We start from the raw sequence: 17,752 nt of genomic DNA, 5'->3' as shown, positions 1-17,752 counted from the left end.
GTCAACCAGTACCGAATGAGGAAACAAGAATTGAAAAAAATGAGGAGAGGATTAGGAACTTCTGGGACAACTTTAAGCATGCCAATATCCGAATCATAGCAGTGCCAGAAGAAGAGGAAGAGCAAGAAATTGAAAGCTTATGTGAGAAAATAATGAAGGAAAACTTCCCAAATTTTGGTGAAGGAAATAGACATACAAGTCCAGGAAGCACAGAGTCCCAAACAAGCTAGACCCAAAGAGGACCACGCAAAGGTAAATCATAATTAAAATGCCCAAGGTTCAAGATAAATAGAGAATCTTAAAAGCAGCAAGAGAAAAGCAGAGAGTTACTTACCAAGGGGTGCCTATAAGACTGTCAGCTCATTTCTCAAAAGAAACTTTGCAGGCAAGAAGGGACTGGCAAGAAGTATTCAAAGTAATGAAAAGCAAGGACCTACCACCAAGACTACTCTATCCAGAAAAGCTATCATTTAGAATGGAAGGGCAGATAAAGTTCTTCCCAGACAAGGTAAAGCTAAAAGAGTTCATTATCACCAACCCATTATTCTATGAAATATTAAAGGGACTTATTTAAGAAAAAGATCAAAACCATGAACATTAAAATGACAACAAACTCACAACTATCAACAACTGAATCTAAAAAATAGAAACAAAATCCAACTAAGCAAACCAGAATAGGTACAGAGTCATAAGTATGGAGATCACTAGAAAGGTTATGATCTGGGAGGGGAAGGGAGGAAAATGGGGAAATGGTGCAGGGATTAAGAGGCATAATTGGTTGGTACAAAATTGACAGGGGAAGTTATGAATAATATAATAAAGGGTGAAGCCAAGGCACTTATATGCATGACCCATGGACATGAACTAAGGGAGGTGAGATTGCTGATGGGAAGGAAGGTGCTGGGTGGAGGGGAGCAAAGGGAAAAATAATTGGGACTACTGTAACAACATAATCAATAAAATATACTTAAAAAGGGAATAGAAAGAGGTTGCAGAAGGTGTTTTTTAATAATAGTTCCTATCTATCTCCTTACTTATCATAACTACTCTCTGGTACTTAGGTACACATCTATAGAGGATCAACAGTGGAGAATGAGGAGAAAAGAACCAACCATAAGCTCTGCAACTTACTGATCTACTATAGATTTCTCCATAAGTTAGAAGTTAAAACTAGGACCACTTTAACTTGGTGGCTTAAAATTAGTAAATAGTTCTCATACGTCTGTAGAGTGGTTGGGTTCAGCTGGGAGATTCTGCTAATCTTGCATAGGATCATTTATGCAGTTGTTGTCAGCTGCCAGCTTGATGGGGGCTCGAGACTTTACAATGTATCATTCACATGTCTGAGGCACTGGTACTGGCTATTGGCTTGACATCCTGCCACACATGATCTCTAACCATTCAGAAATACAGCTTAAGTTCATTATACAGTGGTTGAAGCATTCCAAAACAACAAAGCAGGAAGCTGACAGGACCCTCAAGGTCTAGGACCCAGAACTTGCAAATCATTTCTGACATATTCTATTGGTCGAGGGAAGTCACATCATATATCACATCTCATTACAGAAGATACAAAAGAAATAATTACAGTCAATGACTTAACATGTAAGTACTTCCAACTTACTTGGAGAGAACAAGATATACATACTCACCAAAAAAGCCTGCCAATGCAAGAAAGCAACACAAACACAGGGTGCACAACTAGTAGATTTCACAAAAAGAATGCTGCACCTGCCAAGTAAGGGGTGTAATTACTGTAGTCATTCAGAGAAGGGATGGATCAAGAAGGCCTGGAATGACCAAGTCAAAATTATATAAAACACTCAGTTTGAGCTTTGTTTTAGTATATAGATAGAATGTGCACCCATTAGTTATGGCACTTAATAGGAGGAAAAAGTATAAGCAAATGAACAAGGCGGGAACTTGTGAACAGGAGAAGAAGTGTGGTAAGGCAGAGACAATGAGATACCTGTCAGATAGGTAGGTATTAACACTTCTACTTTGAAGATAAGGAAATAAATCACAGAAAGGTTAGGCTTAAAAAGAACACTGCCCAGGGTTTTAAAGCCAATAATGTAAGGTAATAATTAAAAACCAGATCTACCTGCCCCCAAGTTTTGTATTCTCCCCAATATTCTATTGTACATCATATTGTTACTGCCTCATTGAAAGTCCAAAGCATGAGCACTTAATAACTAAAAATGAAAATGTTGCCCTGACTAATGTGGCTCATTTGGGTGTTGTCCTGCAAAGCGAAAGGTTGCCAGTTCAATTCCGAGTCAGGGCACATGCCTAGGTTGCAGTTTCTGCCCCTGGATGGGGAATGTACAAGAGGCAATGAGTTGATGTGTCTCTCTTACATTGATGTTTCTCTCCTTCTTTCACCCTTCCTTCCCCTCTCTCTAAAAATAAATAAAATGTTAGAAAAAAGAAAGAAAAGTTAAAAGCTATAGCATGTGGAGCATAAGAAGTAGAGAATTAAAAGTTGTACACCCTGAGGAAGAAGACACCTACTAAAAAGGGTTCTTGGTGGCTTATTTATTTATTCATTTACTTACTTGGATTTGAATTTTTTTTTTTTACTTTATTTTTAACGTTGACACTATTACAGATGTCCCATTTTGCACCTTTGCCAGCCTCCACCCAGTCCACACCCACCCTTCCCTCTGGCCATCACCACCCTGTTCTCTGTGATTCTTTGACTAATCCTGTCATCTTCTTTCATCCAGTCCCCCCCTCCCCTCTCCCTTCTGACAGCTGTTAGTCTGTTCCATGTGTCCATGCCTCTGTTTCTATTCTGTTCATCAGTTTATTTTGTTTGTTATATTCCACATGTGAGATCAAATGGTATTTGTCTTTCTGTGACAGCTTATTTCACTTAGCATAATAATCTCCAGGTCATCCTGCCATACATGATCTCTAACCATTCACAAAATGTAAGATTTCCTTCATTTTTACACCTGTGTAGTATTCCATTGTGTAAATGTACCACTCTTTATTTACTCATCAACTGATGATTTCCAGATCTTAGCTATTGAAAATAATGCTTCTATGAACACAGGGGCACATATATTCCTTCAGATTGGCACTTCAAGATTCTTAGGATATACTCCAGAAGTGGGATCACTGGGTGAAAAGGCAGTTCCATTTTTAATATTTTTTCATTGCTTTTAGAGGAGAAGGGAAAAAGGAAGGGAAAGAGAGAAACATCTATGCGAGAGAGAAGCTGCCTCCCTTACGCACTGACACCCGGGATCAAAACCACAAATCAGAGATGCAGGATGGCAAAGAGGTAAGTAGAAGCTACACTAACCTCCTTCCAGGACCAATCTGGAATTACAACTTAATTGTGGTGGTATCATCTGGAATAACCAACTGAACAGTAGCTGGAGAGAAGCCTTATAACCACGGACAGACAGAAAAGGCCGCTTCATCACAACGGGACTGGTAGGAGGTGCAGAAACGTGAGAAGGCTGGCTGGGCTCCCCCCAGTGGCAGGTGAAGGGACTGAGAAACAGCTCAGCAGCCGGGGGTTCCCCCTGAGAAGGGCAGGGTCTAAACCCACAGCTGGGCTTCTCAGCCTAGAGCAACAGAATGGAAAATAAAATAGCACCCACCCACCTCTGAAAAGAAAAAAGCCATGGCTGAAGAAAATGGCTAGAGACAAAGAGCTCATAAAGGGACTACATACAAAAATATATTGGCACCCACTTACCCTGGGCTCCAGCAGAGGGAAGGCAGAGTGGAGCAGTGGCTTTGAGGAGAGAACTGAGGGAGCAGCCGACCTGGTCCCACCTGCCTCTAAGTGGCATCAGCCTGAGGGTAAGCAGTAGCCCTACCCGGAGGAATTAATCGGCCCCACCCTCGGTGCAAAAGACTGGCAGCTGATCACAGATTGAATAGATTTACAACTAAAGGAGACAGACAAAGGCAGTAGATCTCTGGTAGTCTCCAACAGGCTGCCTAGGCCCTGACTGGAACAAGATATGACACCACCAGGGGCAAATACAGGAAGTAAAAAAAAATACACTTCTGTAACAGTATATAAGACACAGTGGGAGGAGTGACTCTCAGGTTAGTTGGAGGGAAATACCCACCAAACAGCAACACAACAACCACCAAAACCCAAGTACAACCAGACAGCCCAAATAAATGGCATAAAGGGCATCCTAAGAGATCAAGGAGACTGTACCACTGAATCCGTCTCCTACCACAGAAGGTCACAACACGAAGACAGGAAGTCAAAGCAGATCAATCTAAGAAGGAGAAACGAACAAGAAGAGTCATAAAAATGCAGAGACAAAGAAATAACCCCCCATCAAGGACAAGGAGGAATCCACAGAAAGCCTGCTAAATGAAATAGAGGAAAGTAAACTATCAGACATGGAATTCAAAATATAGATTATAGGAAAGCTCAATGAGCTCAGCGAGCTAAAAGAAAACTGCAAAGAACTCCAGGGAAACTATAGGGAACTTACTGAGAATTACACCAGCATGAAAAAGGACATAGAAGCCATCAATAAGAGCCAGGAGGAAATGAAGAATACAATTTCTGAATTGAAGAACACAGTAGAAGGAATCAAAACAGGCTAGAGGAAGCAGAATATTGGATCAACAAGCTGGAGAACAACGTAGAAAAAAATTGCCACAGTGCAACAAAAAGAAAAAAGACTGAAAAAGAACGAAGAGGTTTGAAAACAGCTGCAGGACAACATGAAATGTAATAATATCCATATCATAGGAATACCAGGAGGAGAAGAGGAGGACTAAGGGATAGAAAACCTCTTTGAAAAACTAATGACAGAAAACTTCCCTAACTTGATGAGAGAAAAAGTCAACTGGCACCCAGGAAGCACAGAGGGTCCCAATGAAGATGAACCCAAACAGACCAACTCCAAGACATATAATAATTAAAATGGCAAAACTCAAAGACAAAAAGAATCCTAAAAGCAGCAAGAGAAACAGGTAATAACATACAAGGGCACTCCAATAAGGCTATCATCAGATTTCTAAACAGAAACACCACATGCCGGAAAGGAATGGCAAAAAATGTTCCAAGCCAATGAAAAACAAAGGCCTACAACCAAGCCTACTCTGCCCAGCAAGGCTCTCATTCAAAACTGAAGGTGAAGTAAAGTCTCTCAGAAAAAAGAGGCTAAAAGAATACATCTCCACTAAATCATCACTGCAACAGATGCTAAAGGGTCTGCTTTAATAAGATGAAGAAACAGAGACAGAAAGGAACATAGGTAAAAAGGGTAAAAATGACCATGAATAAGTATCTCTCAATAATAACCTTAAATGTAAATGGATTAAATGCACCAATCAAAAGACAAAGAGTAGATGAATGGATTAGAAAGCATGACCCACATATCTGCTGTCTACAAGAGAAACACCTCAGAACAAACGACCTACACAGATTGAAAGTGAAGAGATGAAAAAAAATATTCCAAGCAAATGGATGTGAAAAAAAAGCTGGGGTAGCAATACTTACATCAGACAAAACAGATTTCACAACAAAGGCCACAAAAAGAGGCAAAGAAGAACATTTTATAATGCTTAGGAGAAAAATCCATCAAGATGATATAACCCTTGTAAACATATCTGTACCCAACTTAGGAGCAACCAAATATGTAAGGAAAATCTTGAAGAGCTTCAAGAAAAATACAGACAGCAACACACTCATAATAGGGGACTTTAACACCCCATTGTCAACAATGGACAGATCTTCCAAGCAAAGAAACACCAAGGATACTGAGACATTCAACAACACTCTAGATCAAATGGACTTAGTTGATATATATAAAACATTTCACCCCAAAGAAACAAAATATAATTCTTTGCATGTGGAACATTTTCAGAAAAAGACCACATGGTAGGACACAAAACAAGCCTCAGCAAATTCAAGAAAACTGAAATTATATCAAGCATCTTCTCAGATCACAATGCATTGAAACTGGAATCAACCTCATCAGCCTCAAGGAAAAAACTCAAAAACATTCGAACTCATGAAGAATGAATAACATGATATTAAATAATGAATGGATTAACAATGACATCAAGGGAGAAATCAGAAAGTTTCTGGAAACAAATGATAATGAACACACAACAAGCCAAAACCTATGAGATACAGAGAAAGCGGTCCTGAAAGGAAAGTTCATAGCAATACAGGGCTACCTAAGAAGGATAGAAGAATCTCTAATAAAAAATCTAACCCTACAGCCAGTAGAACTAGAGTGACAACAACAAACAAAGCCCAGAGCAAGTAGAAGGAAGGAAATCATCAAGATCAGAGCAGAATTAAATGATAATAGACTAAATAAACAATTCAAAAGATCAACAAAAGTAGGAGCTGATTCTTTGAAAAAATAAACAAAATTGACAAGCCTTTAACCAGGCTCATCAAGAAAAAAAGAGAGGAAACCCAAATAAATAAAATCAGAAACAAAAAAGGAGAAATCACAACCAATACCACAGAAATACAAAGGATTGTAAGAAATTACTACAAACAACTCTATCACATGAAATTCTACACTCTACATGAAATGAACAGATATCTGAAAACATATCATCTTCCAAAACTGAATCAAGAAGAAAGCCAGAACAAACAATAACAACTAGTGAAATTGAAGCAGTAATCAAAACACTCCCGGCACACAAAAGCCCTGAACTGGATGGCTTCACAGGTGAATTTTACAAAACATTTAGGAAAAAACTAACTCCTACCCTTCTCAAACTATTCCCCAAAACTCCAAGAACAGGGAAGACTCCCAAACTCTTTCTATGAAGCCAGTACTACCCTAATTTCAAAACCAGGTCAAGACACAACAAAGAAAGAAAACTACAGGCCAATATCACTTACGAACATCGACGCTAAAATCCTCAACATATTGGCAAACTGGATCCAGCAACACATCAAAAAGATCATACACCATGATCAAGTGGGATTCATACCAGGAATGCAAGGATTGTTTAATATTCACAAATCAAGAAATGTAATACACCACATAAAAGACATATTTCACAGACCTAGAACAAGTACTCCAAAAACTTATATGGAACCATAAAAGACCCCGAATAGCTGCAGAAATCTTGAGAAGAACAAGGTAGGAGGAATCACAATACCTGACATCAAACGATACTACAAGGCCACTGTAATCAAAACAGCCTGGTACTGGCATAAGAACAGACATAGATCAATGGAACAGAATAGAGAGCCCAGAAATAAACCCAGGTCTATATGGTCAACTAATATTTGACAAACGGGCAAGGAACATCAAATGGAGTGAGAAGAGCCTCTTCAACAAATGGTGTTGGGAGAACTGGACAGGGACCTGCGAAAAAATGAAACTAGACCACCAACTTACACCATACACCAGAATAAACTCAAGATGGATCAAAGACTTAAATGTAAGTCTTGACACTATAAAAGTTCTAGAGGAAAAGATAGGCAGGAAAATTTCAGATTCCCCACATAGCATTATTTTCACCAATACATCTCCTAACGCAAGAGAAATAAAGGAAAGAATAAACAAATCGGACCACATCAAACTAAAGAGTTTCTGCTCAGCAAAAGAAAACATCAGCAAGAGAAAATGGGAACGAATCATTAGGGAAAACATATTTTCCAATGATACTTACACAAGGAATTGATTTCCAAAATATATAAAGAATTTATATGACTCAACAACCCAATTAAAAAATGGGCAAAGGGTCTGAACAAACACTTCTCCAAGGAAGACATACAGAGGGTCCTAGGCATATGAAAAAATGCTCAGCATCACTAGCCATCAGAGAGATGCAAATAAAAATCACAATGAGATACCACCTCACAACAGTCAGAATGGCCATCATCAACAAACAAGTGCTGGAGAGGATGTGGACAAAAGGGAACCCTACTTCACTGTTGGTGGGAATGCAGACTGGTGCAGCCACTGTGGAAAATAGTATGGAATTTCCTCAAAAAACTAAAAATGGAACTACCTTTTGATCATGCGATTCCACTGCTAGGATGATACCCAAAGAATCCTGAAACACCAATTCAGAAGAACCTACACACCCCTATGTTCATAGCAGCACTATTTACAATAGCCAAATGCTGGAAACAGCCTAAGTGCCCATCAGTGGATGAGTGGATAAAAAAACTGTGGTACATTTACATGATGGAATTCCATGCAGCAGAAGGAAAGAACTCCTGCCTTTTTTGACAACATGGATGGAACTGGAGAGAATTATGCTTAGTGAAATAAGCCTGGCTGCGAAAGAAAAATACCATATGATCTCACCTAATACAGGAACCTAATGAACAACACAAATGAGCAAAATAGAAACAGAGGCATGGAAACAAGAAATAGACTGACAGTGACAAGAAGGGAAGGGGGTAGGGGGAGAAGTGGGCAAAGAAAGGGAAGGGTTTAGTTTAAGAACTAATGTAAATGACCCATGGAAATAGGGTGGGGATTGACTGTGGGAAAGGGGGGAGGTGGGCGGGGCAGGGGAGAGCAATGGGGGAAAGATGGAACAACTTTAATAGAACAATTAAAAAAATGGGGAAAAAAACTAAATACAAAATAAACTTAAAAACAAAAAACAAAAAATGCAACCCAGGTATGTGCCCCGAAAGGGAATCACACCCACAACTTTTTGGTCACAATCGGATGCTCCAATCAACTGAGCCATACCAGCGGGGCCATTTTTAATTTGTTAAGGAAACCTCATACTTTATATTTTCCACAGTGGCTGCACCAGCCTGCATTCCCACCAACAGGGCACTAGGGTTCTCTTTTCTCCACATCCTCACCAGCTCTTGTTCGTTGACTTTCTGGCAAGTGTGAGGTGATATCTCATTGAGGTTTTAATTTGCATCCCTCTGATGATTAGTGACATTGAGCATTTTTCATACGCATGTCTTCTTTGGAGAATTGTATATTCAGGTCCTTTGTCCATTTTTTAATTGGATTGTCTGTCTTTCTGGTTTGACTTGTATAAATTTTTTATATATTTTGGAAATTAACCCCTTATCAGATGTATCACTGGTGAATATGTTCTCCTATACACTGGGTTACATTTCATTTTGTTGATGGCTTCTTTTGCTGTGCAAGAAGCTTTTTAGTTTTATGTAGTCCCATTGTTTATTTTTTCCCTTGCCCTAGGATACACATTGGCAAAAAGATTGCTACATGATATATCTGAGATTTTACTGCCTATGTTTTCTTCTACGATTTCTATGGTTTCATGATTTACAGTTAAGTCTTTTATCCATTTTGAGTTTATTCTGGTGTACGGTGTAAACTGGTGGTGTAGTTTCACTTTTTGCATGTACCTGTCCAATTTTCCCAACACCATTTATTAAAGAGACTGTCTTTATTCCACTGTATTCGCTTCCTTTCTTTTCCAAAAATTAATTGATTATAAAGGCATAGGTTGATTTCTGGGCTCTCTGTTCTCTACTATTGATCAATACACCTGTTCCTGTGCCAGTACCAGGCTGTTTTGGTTACAATGACTTTGTAGTATTTGATATCAGGTATTGTGATATCTCCAACTTTGTTCTTGTTTTTCAAGATTGCTGAGGCTCTTTAGGGATTTTGGTTCCATAAAAATTATTGGAATATTTGTTTTACATTTGTGAAATATGTTGTATCTATAGATTGTGCTGGGTAACATGAACATTTTAATGATGTTTTTCCAATCTATGAACACAATAAATGCTCCCACTCGTTTCTATCTTCCTCAGTTTTTCTTCAATGTCCTATATAGTTGTCCAAGTATAGGTCTTTTATCTCTGGGTTAAAGTTATTCCTAGGTACCTTATTTTTTTTGTTTCAATAATAAGTGGGATTGTTTTCTTAGTTTCTCAATAAGCACTTATTGTTGAATACTGAATGAGTGGCAGGTATTTTTTTTATGGTAAAACATACATAAGATTTATGACTTTAACCACTTTTAAGTGTAGTTAGGTGACATAAGTATATTCACCCTGTTGTGCTACCATTGCCACCATGGTATGTTGGTTGGGCTTTTTTTTCCAATCACCTCAGAATATTTTTTAATTTTCCTTGTGAACTCCTCTTTTACCACTGGTGACTTAATGTATTGTTTAATTTCCACATATCTGTGAGTTTCCCAAATTTCCCTCTTTTATTGATAACTAATCTCATTCCATTGTGATCAGAGAACATACTTTGTATAATTCCCATCCTTTTAAATTTATTGAGCCCTGTTTTATAGCATTATGTATGATCTATCCTAGAGAATGTTTCACGTGCATTTGAGAACAATGTGTACTCTACTGTTACTGAGTGCAGTGTTATATAGGTGTCTGTCCCTTAATATTTAAAAGTTTGTCTGCATCTAGACCACATTTAAGAAAAAATTAAGTCAATTACCTAAATCTTAAATTTTTCACGTTTCCCCATTTCTTATAATAACTACTTATTTCATATTTACATATATAAAATCAGGTCTTCCCTTTAAAAATAAAAATCTTATGTTTCTAGCACCATATTAAGAGTTGGTTCCTAAGAGTGAAACCTGTTTAAAAGGTAAGTAGAAGATGATATATGTTCACATGAGAGATGTTCTAAGAGATTTCTAAAACATGAAATCCCCATACTTGGGTGAATAAGAAGAAAGAAGAGCATTTGATATGTCACTTGATAGCAGGACAGCTGACATGGCCATCCCAAATTTCCCAAGGGAGCTAGGTTACAACCCACTGACAAAAAGAAAACCCTACTAAGTAATGGTTATTTAATGTGAAGATAAAGGTGTAAGAAGTCTTGGGATATAAAAGCAGAGAGTTTTTCTCTGTTACTGAATTCATAATGTCAAGCTCTAAAGATATAATGGAGCAGTAATTTCAAATTTTGCTTTCATTTCAACAATTTAAAATAAGCATAGGAAGAATAAATAAAATAAGCATAGCTACATAACATTTGAAAGAACACTTTCCAATTCACTAAGTGATTAACAACTGATATTCTCTTACCTCCCTTCCCCCCACAAAACCTCTGCAAATTATTATCATGCCCCTTTTATAGAAGAGGAACCATTCAGAAGCAAAGTGACTTCCAGGATCACACAGCAGGTATGAAACAGAATCAGGATTTGAATCCCAGCTTCTAACTCCAAATCCAGGGCTATTTTTATTAAGTCTTATGTTGTTTTCTTAACAATACACATGGGTCCCTGAGTACTTCAGAAATGTAAATATTATATAATTTTGGAAAAAGACCTACAAAGGAAGGATATATCTACCATACTAAATGTTCCTAAATAGAAGCCTGAATGGAAAGGAGCAACTATCACCTGGCACAGCACCACACACTAAGCAAGTGCTGTATAAAAAACAAATGAAGACAAAGAACCATATGCATCCCCACCAGTAACCCTAGAAGAGTAGTCAGCAATGTGTAGTTCAGAGGTTCAGTATTTCCCACAGATGCCAATGACAAGCCAAAGACATGATCAAAACTAGGAAAAGAGAAAAAAGGATAATGCATAACCACTGGGGTAACAGACAGAAGGGTAAACAGAATCTCTCCATACTATTTTTGCAACTTCTTGTCCATATTCAAAAATGAAAGAAGAAAAAGTGGAAATATACACATGACATGGATAGGCTCTTGTCAGTGAACTAGTTTCCTAAGTTCACTGAATACCTAATATAGCAGCCAATTTGCCAGGCATTGCCTTCAATGAGCTCCAGGTTCACTGGGGAGAAAAAGACAAGTGAACGATCTACACCAAAACAATATATCTAAGTGCTTTCCAGTAAGACTATCTACTTTTCTGATGACTCCTTAGTAGGCAGGGAGAAAGGAAAGGCTATAATAATGAAACAAATAAAAAGGGTACCACTGGACAACATTATCTTAATTCTGTAATGACCATAAAACACAAGCTTTGCTTATTGTCTCCCACCTCCAAAGCATTTCCCTGGCTTCCAGACCTTGCTCCAGCAAGATTGATACTGAAGACACAGAATCTGATGTACTGGGAAAATGTACATAGTCACAGAGCCTTCAACGATAAGGGGGTCCTATGCTTGCTGAAGAGACCTGAAAGGAGGGCTTTATGGATTCACTGACAAATCTGATCTTACTAGGTTTATTTTGAAATCCTGTGAATGAAATACAAGTGATCTGGCAGAAAAAAATAATTCAGAACATCAGCTGAGCAATGACAAAGACTATTCAAAAGACAACTTCATTTGCTGTATCCTACTCAACGCCATTCAACTATTTTTCAGGCAGACTTTAAAACTGTACTTCATTAGGCTTACACATAACAGCTAGGGAAATTTTGCTATATTTCTCAGATCAACCAGAAGACTGCATTTTCCAAAATTACATTTCTACATTCGTACTTTTTTATGGATTCGGGGGGGAAAAAATCCAAAACAAAAGTACAAAGAGATCTGTTCCTTAACGGTTAATACATACAGAATTATACATACAGATGCTCAGTTTCCAAACCAAGTTCGGACTACCTCAATATATTTCCAACATTTACTTATTCCTAGTCAAAACCAGCATGCTTCTTTAACACCAAAAGACCTAATCCTCCTCATTCTAGTCATACATTTAAACAAAAATACCCCTTAAGATTATAATTGAGGACTTCTGGTCAAGATGAAGGTGTAGGTAAACACGCTTTGCCTCCTTGCACAAGCAGAGAAAGAATTACAACTAGACCTCCAAACAAATAACACCCAGAACCATCAAAAAATCAAGCCATATGGAAGTCCAACAACAAGGATTTAAAGGAGACACATTCATCCAGAGGAATAGGAGGGGTGGAGTCATGTAGATGGCAGAGAGGCACTGAGGATGCAGTGTGGAGCACAAAGGCTGTAGGGCAGGACGGGCAGTCCGACATTCACATATGGTGGACAAAAACTGGGAAACATACTTTGGGAATGAGTGATCCCAGCCCCAGGCCAAATCATACAGCCAAGGGTGTCCAGAGCCAGGAAAATAAATTCTCATAATCTCTGGCTATAAAACCAAGTGAGGGTTGGAGCAGCAGAAAAAACTGCCAGATTTCCAGGAGACTCCACTTAAAGGGGCCCACACAAACTTAGACCATATGCAGACCCATCCTCTCTGGGATTAAGCAGGGGACAACGGCTGGAAGGGGACCAGTTGCATCCGGGGAGTAAGGGAAGTGACTGGAAACAGCACTGTCCGCTCTCTGAGCCTTCCCACCACACAGAGCCACAAACTGGAGAAGCAGGTTGCCCTTCCTTGATGACTACCTAAGGCTGCACCCCACACAATTCACAGGTACCTTTTCTACAACAGGCCACACTACTAGACACAGGGAGTCAAAGCAGCTCTATCTAATACAGAGAAACAAACAGGCCGCTGTTAAATTGAGGAGACAAGAAATATGGCTCAAATGAAAGAACAGGAAAAAAAAAACCAGAAAAACTAAATGAAAAGGAGATAACAAACTTATCAAATGCAAAGTTCAAAAAACTGGTGATCACGAAGAGCACACACTGAGTACAACAACAGCATATAAAAGACCCAGGAAGAAATGAGGTTACACTAAGTGAAATAAAGAAAAATATATAGGGAAACAACAGTGGAGGGGATGAAGCAGGGATTCAAATAAACAATTTGGAACATAAGGAAGAAATAACCATTCAACCAGAACACCAAGAAGAAAAAACAATTCAAAAAAACAAAGACAGTATAAGAGGCCTCTGGGACAACTCGAAATGTACCTACATCCAAATCACAATAATACCAGAAGGAGAAGAGGAAGAACAAAAAATTGAAAATGTATTTGAAAAAATATTGAATGAAAACTCCCCAAATTTAGCAAAGGAAATACACATACGAGTCCAGGAAGCACAGAGTCCCAAACAAGCTAGACCCAAAGAGGACCACACCAAGACACATCAATATTAAAATTCCAAGGGTTAAAGATAAAAAGAGAATCTTAAGAACCACAAGAGAAAAGCAGAGAGTTACCTACAAAAGATTCTCATAAGACTGTCAGTTGATTTCTCAAAAGAAACTTTGCAGGCAAGAAGGGACTGGCAAGAAGTATTCAAAGGATGAAAAGCAAGGACCTAAAACCAAGACTACTCTATCCAGCAAAGCTATCCTTTAGAATGAAAGGGTAGATAAAGTGCTTCTCAGACAAGGTGAAGCTAAAGGAGCTCATCACCACCAACCCCTTATTACATGAAATGTTAAAGGGACTTATTTAAGAAAAACAGGAAGATCAAAACTATGAACATAAAATCGCAATAAATTCACAATTATCAACAACTGAGTCGAAAAAAAAAACCCTAAGCAAACAAAGAAAACAGGAACAGAATCATAGCTATGGAGATCATATGGAGGGTTATCAGATAGGAAGGGCAAGGAAGAGAATGGGGGAAATGGTTCAGGGATTAAGAAGCATAATTGGACTTCCAGCCAAGACGGAGGTGTAGACAGACATGCTGAGTCTCCCTCCACAGCTGAGAACACAACTACCTCGAAACTAGAAACAACGAGAAGTTCCAGAAAATCAAACCACATGGAAGTCCAGCAAACAAAGATATAAAGAAAAAATACTCATCCAGACAGGTAGGAGGGGCGGAGCCAGGGCAAAGAGGACCCGGTGTGGTGGCAGCAGCGACGGTGGCAGCAGCAGTGGCAGGCCAGAAAAAGAACAGGCACACATTTTACAAAGTCAGGAGAGACACCTGGGGAGCGTTCTCAGCTCCTCACTGAACCTCGAAGCTCACAGTCCCAGCACCTGGGAAATCAAGCCTCATTGATTTTGACTGTGCAGACCAGTGGGGGTTAGGGCGAAGGCAGAAACTGACGGTCTATCAGCAAAGTCTGCTTGTTTAAAAGGCCCCCACATCCTAGAACATCTGCAGACCCACCCACTCTGGGAACGACAGCCAGGGCAGCAGCTAGAGGGGTGCGAGTCCAGTGCAGAAGTGGGAGAGGTGCCTGGAAAAGAAGCGAGGGCTGGGCAGGAGGCATTGTTCCCTCTCGGACCCCTCCCCCACATACAGCGCCACAACGTAGTTTAACAGGTGACCCTGTAATGACGAATCCCTAAGGCTCCACATCTTACAATGTAACAGGAGCGACAGCTCCACCTGGAACACAGAGGCAAACAAACACAGGAGCCTGTCAGAATGAGGAGAAAGAGAAGTATGGACCAAAAGGGGGAATGGATCAAGGTTCCAGTGGGAGAACTGAGCAACAAGGAGATAGCCAACCAAACAGACGAGGAGACAGACAACTTAACAGACACAATTCAAAACACTGGTGATAAAAATGTTCACAGGCTTGACAGATATGCTTGAATACGGCAAATGCATAAGAAAAGAAGTGAAGGCTATGCTAAGCGAAACGAAGGAAAATCAACACCAAAAACACGGTGAAGGGATAGAAACCGGGATTCAAATCAATGATTTGGAACATAAGGAAGAAAAAAAGTCAACCAGTGAAGAATGAGGAAGCAAGAATTGAAAAAAATGAAGAAAACTTCCAAAATTTTGTGAAGGAGATGGACATACAGGTCCGGGAAGCACGGAGGGTCCTGGGCATGTTGGACCCAGAGGGGACCACACCAGGATGCATCATGACTGAGATGCCAAGGTGAAAGATAAAAGGAGAGTCCTGGGGGCAGCAAGAGAGAGGCAGAGAGTTGCCTACAGGGGGGTGCCTATAGGACTATGAGCTGATTTCTCAGAGGACAATTTGAAGGCAGGAAAGGACTGGTAAGCAAGTATTCAGTGTGATGAAAGGTAACCTGCAACCAGGATTACTCTATCCAATAAGGCTGTCATTTGGAATGGAAAGGCAGATGAAGTTCTTCCCAGACAAGGTAAAGCTAAAGGAGTTCATCATGACCAAGCCATTATTATATGAAATGTCAAAGGGACTTACTTAAGAAAAAGAAGATCAAAACTATGACACTAAAATGACAACAGTCTCACAACTATCAACAACTGAATCTAAAAAATAAAAACCAAATCCAACTAAGGAAACCAGAATAGGAACAGAATCTTAGGTATGGGGATCATTTGGAGGGTTATCAGCTGGTAGAGGGGAGGGGGAGAAATGGGGAAATGGTGCAGGGACTAAGAAGCATAATCAGTTAATACAAAATAGACGAGGAAATTAAGAATAATATAGGAAAGGGTGAAGCCAAAGAACTTATATGCACCACCCATGGTCATGAACTACGGGGGGGGTGGGATTGCTGGAGGGAAGGGGGTACTGGAGGAGGGGAGCAAAGGGGAAAAAATTGAAACTACTCCTGGCTGCTGTGGCTCAGTGGATTGAGCATTGGCCTGCAAGCCAAGTGTCGCTGGTTCGATTCCCAGTCAGGACACATTACTAGATTGCACATCAGGTCCCCAGTTGGGGTCGCGAGTGAGAGGCAACCACACAGTGATGTTTCTCTCCCTCTCTTTCTCCTTTCCCTTCTCTCTAAAAATAAATAAACAAATAAACAAACATAAATTATTTTTTTAAAAAAACTGGAACTACTGTAACAACATAATCAATAAAATAAAGTTAAAAAAAGAAAAGAAGCATAATTGGTAGAAACAAATAGACAAAGGATGTTAAGAATAGCAAAGTAAATGGAGAAGCCAAAGAACTTATATGCACGACCCATGGACATGAACTAAGGGTGGGACACTGCTGGAGGGAATAGGGGTACTGGGCAGAGGTGGGTAAAGGGGGATAAATTAGGACAACTGTAAAATCATAATAAGATAAAAAATTTTTAAAAAATATAATCAAATATAATCAAACTTTTAAATACACTGTTGATGAGATAAACTTCAAAACTAAGGCAATTTGGAAACATTGATCAATAACCCTTAAGAATATCTTTTGGTGTAGTAAGTCCAAATCTATAAATTTATCTCAGTAATAATTTGTCTACTATGCTAAAATATTTATAAGTAAAGTTGTTTCTTGAAGCTGTTCAGAAAAATAATTTTTAATAAAAATAACCCTAAATGTTCAAGAACAGCAAATTAGGAAATTACAGTACAACGAAACAGCTTACCATGCAGTCATTAAGGACAGTAAAATATGTTCTTGCAGGCTTGGGAAGATACCAACAATCAGTTTAGTGAAAAAAAGCAAACTATAAAACAATGCTTATGACATCATTTTTGTTCATAAATTAAAAAGTAGTCACTTATATTCTTCATGCATAGAAAAAGTATTAATATAATATGCCTAAATGTGAAAACTATTATACAATGAAAGTGTACTATTTATATAAGAAAAATAATAATGTTAAGACTAATAGTGGTACTGGAGATCCAAGATGACGGAGGACTGGATGGAAGCTACACTACTAACCTTCTCCCAGGACCAATCTGGAATTACAACTTAATGGTGGAAAATCATCAGCAATAACCAATGAAACACTAGCTGGAGGGAAGTCTTGTAACAATGGAGAGACAGAAAAGCCCACTTCATCACAACATGACTTGTAGGAAGTGCAAAGACACGAAAGAGCTGCTTGGGCTCCCACGGGTGGCAGCTGAAAAAACTGAGAAACAGCTCAGCAGCCAGGGGTTCCCCCTGAGAAGGGCAGGGTCTAAACCCCCAGCTGAGCTTCCCAGCCTACAGCAACAGAGTGGAAAGTAAAATAGCATCCAGCTGTGAAAAGCAAAAAGCCACAGGGTTTTTGCTAGCCTGAAAGAATGAGCTGGAGACAAAGAGCTCTTAAACGGATCACATACAAAAATATTCTGTCA

At 39.1% G+C, this 17,752-nt stretch overlaps 1 protein-coding gene and 1 pseudogene across 19 annotated transcripts in view; one reads left to right on the top strand and one right to left on the bottom strand.

The window, feature by feature from the left end:
* The window catches only part of CLASP1 (cytoplasmic linker associated protein 1), a 336,932-nt gene that overhangs the window by 296,642 nt on the left and 22,538 nt on the right, over nucleotides 1-17,752 (bottom strand). The gene's annotated exons all lie outside the window — the stretch shown is intronic.
* The window catches only part of LOC150021834 (beta-1,3-glucosyltransferase-like), a 38,306-nt pseudogene continuing 22,427 nt past the window's right edge, over nucleotides 1,874-17,752 (top strand).

This window comes from Furipterus horrens, unplaced genomic scaffold, assembly GCF_987537825.1.
Source record: "Furipterus horrens unplaced genomic scaffold, mFurHor1.1.pri manual_scaffold_1, whole genome shotgun sequence".
Classification (NCBI taxonomy): domain Eukaryota; kingdom Metazoa; phylum Chordata; class Mammalia; order Chiroptera; family Furipteridae; genus Furipterus; species Furipterus horrens.
This window is presented reverse-complemented; position numbering and strand designations above follow the sequence as displayed.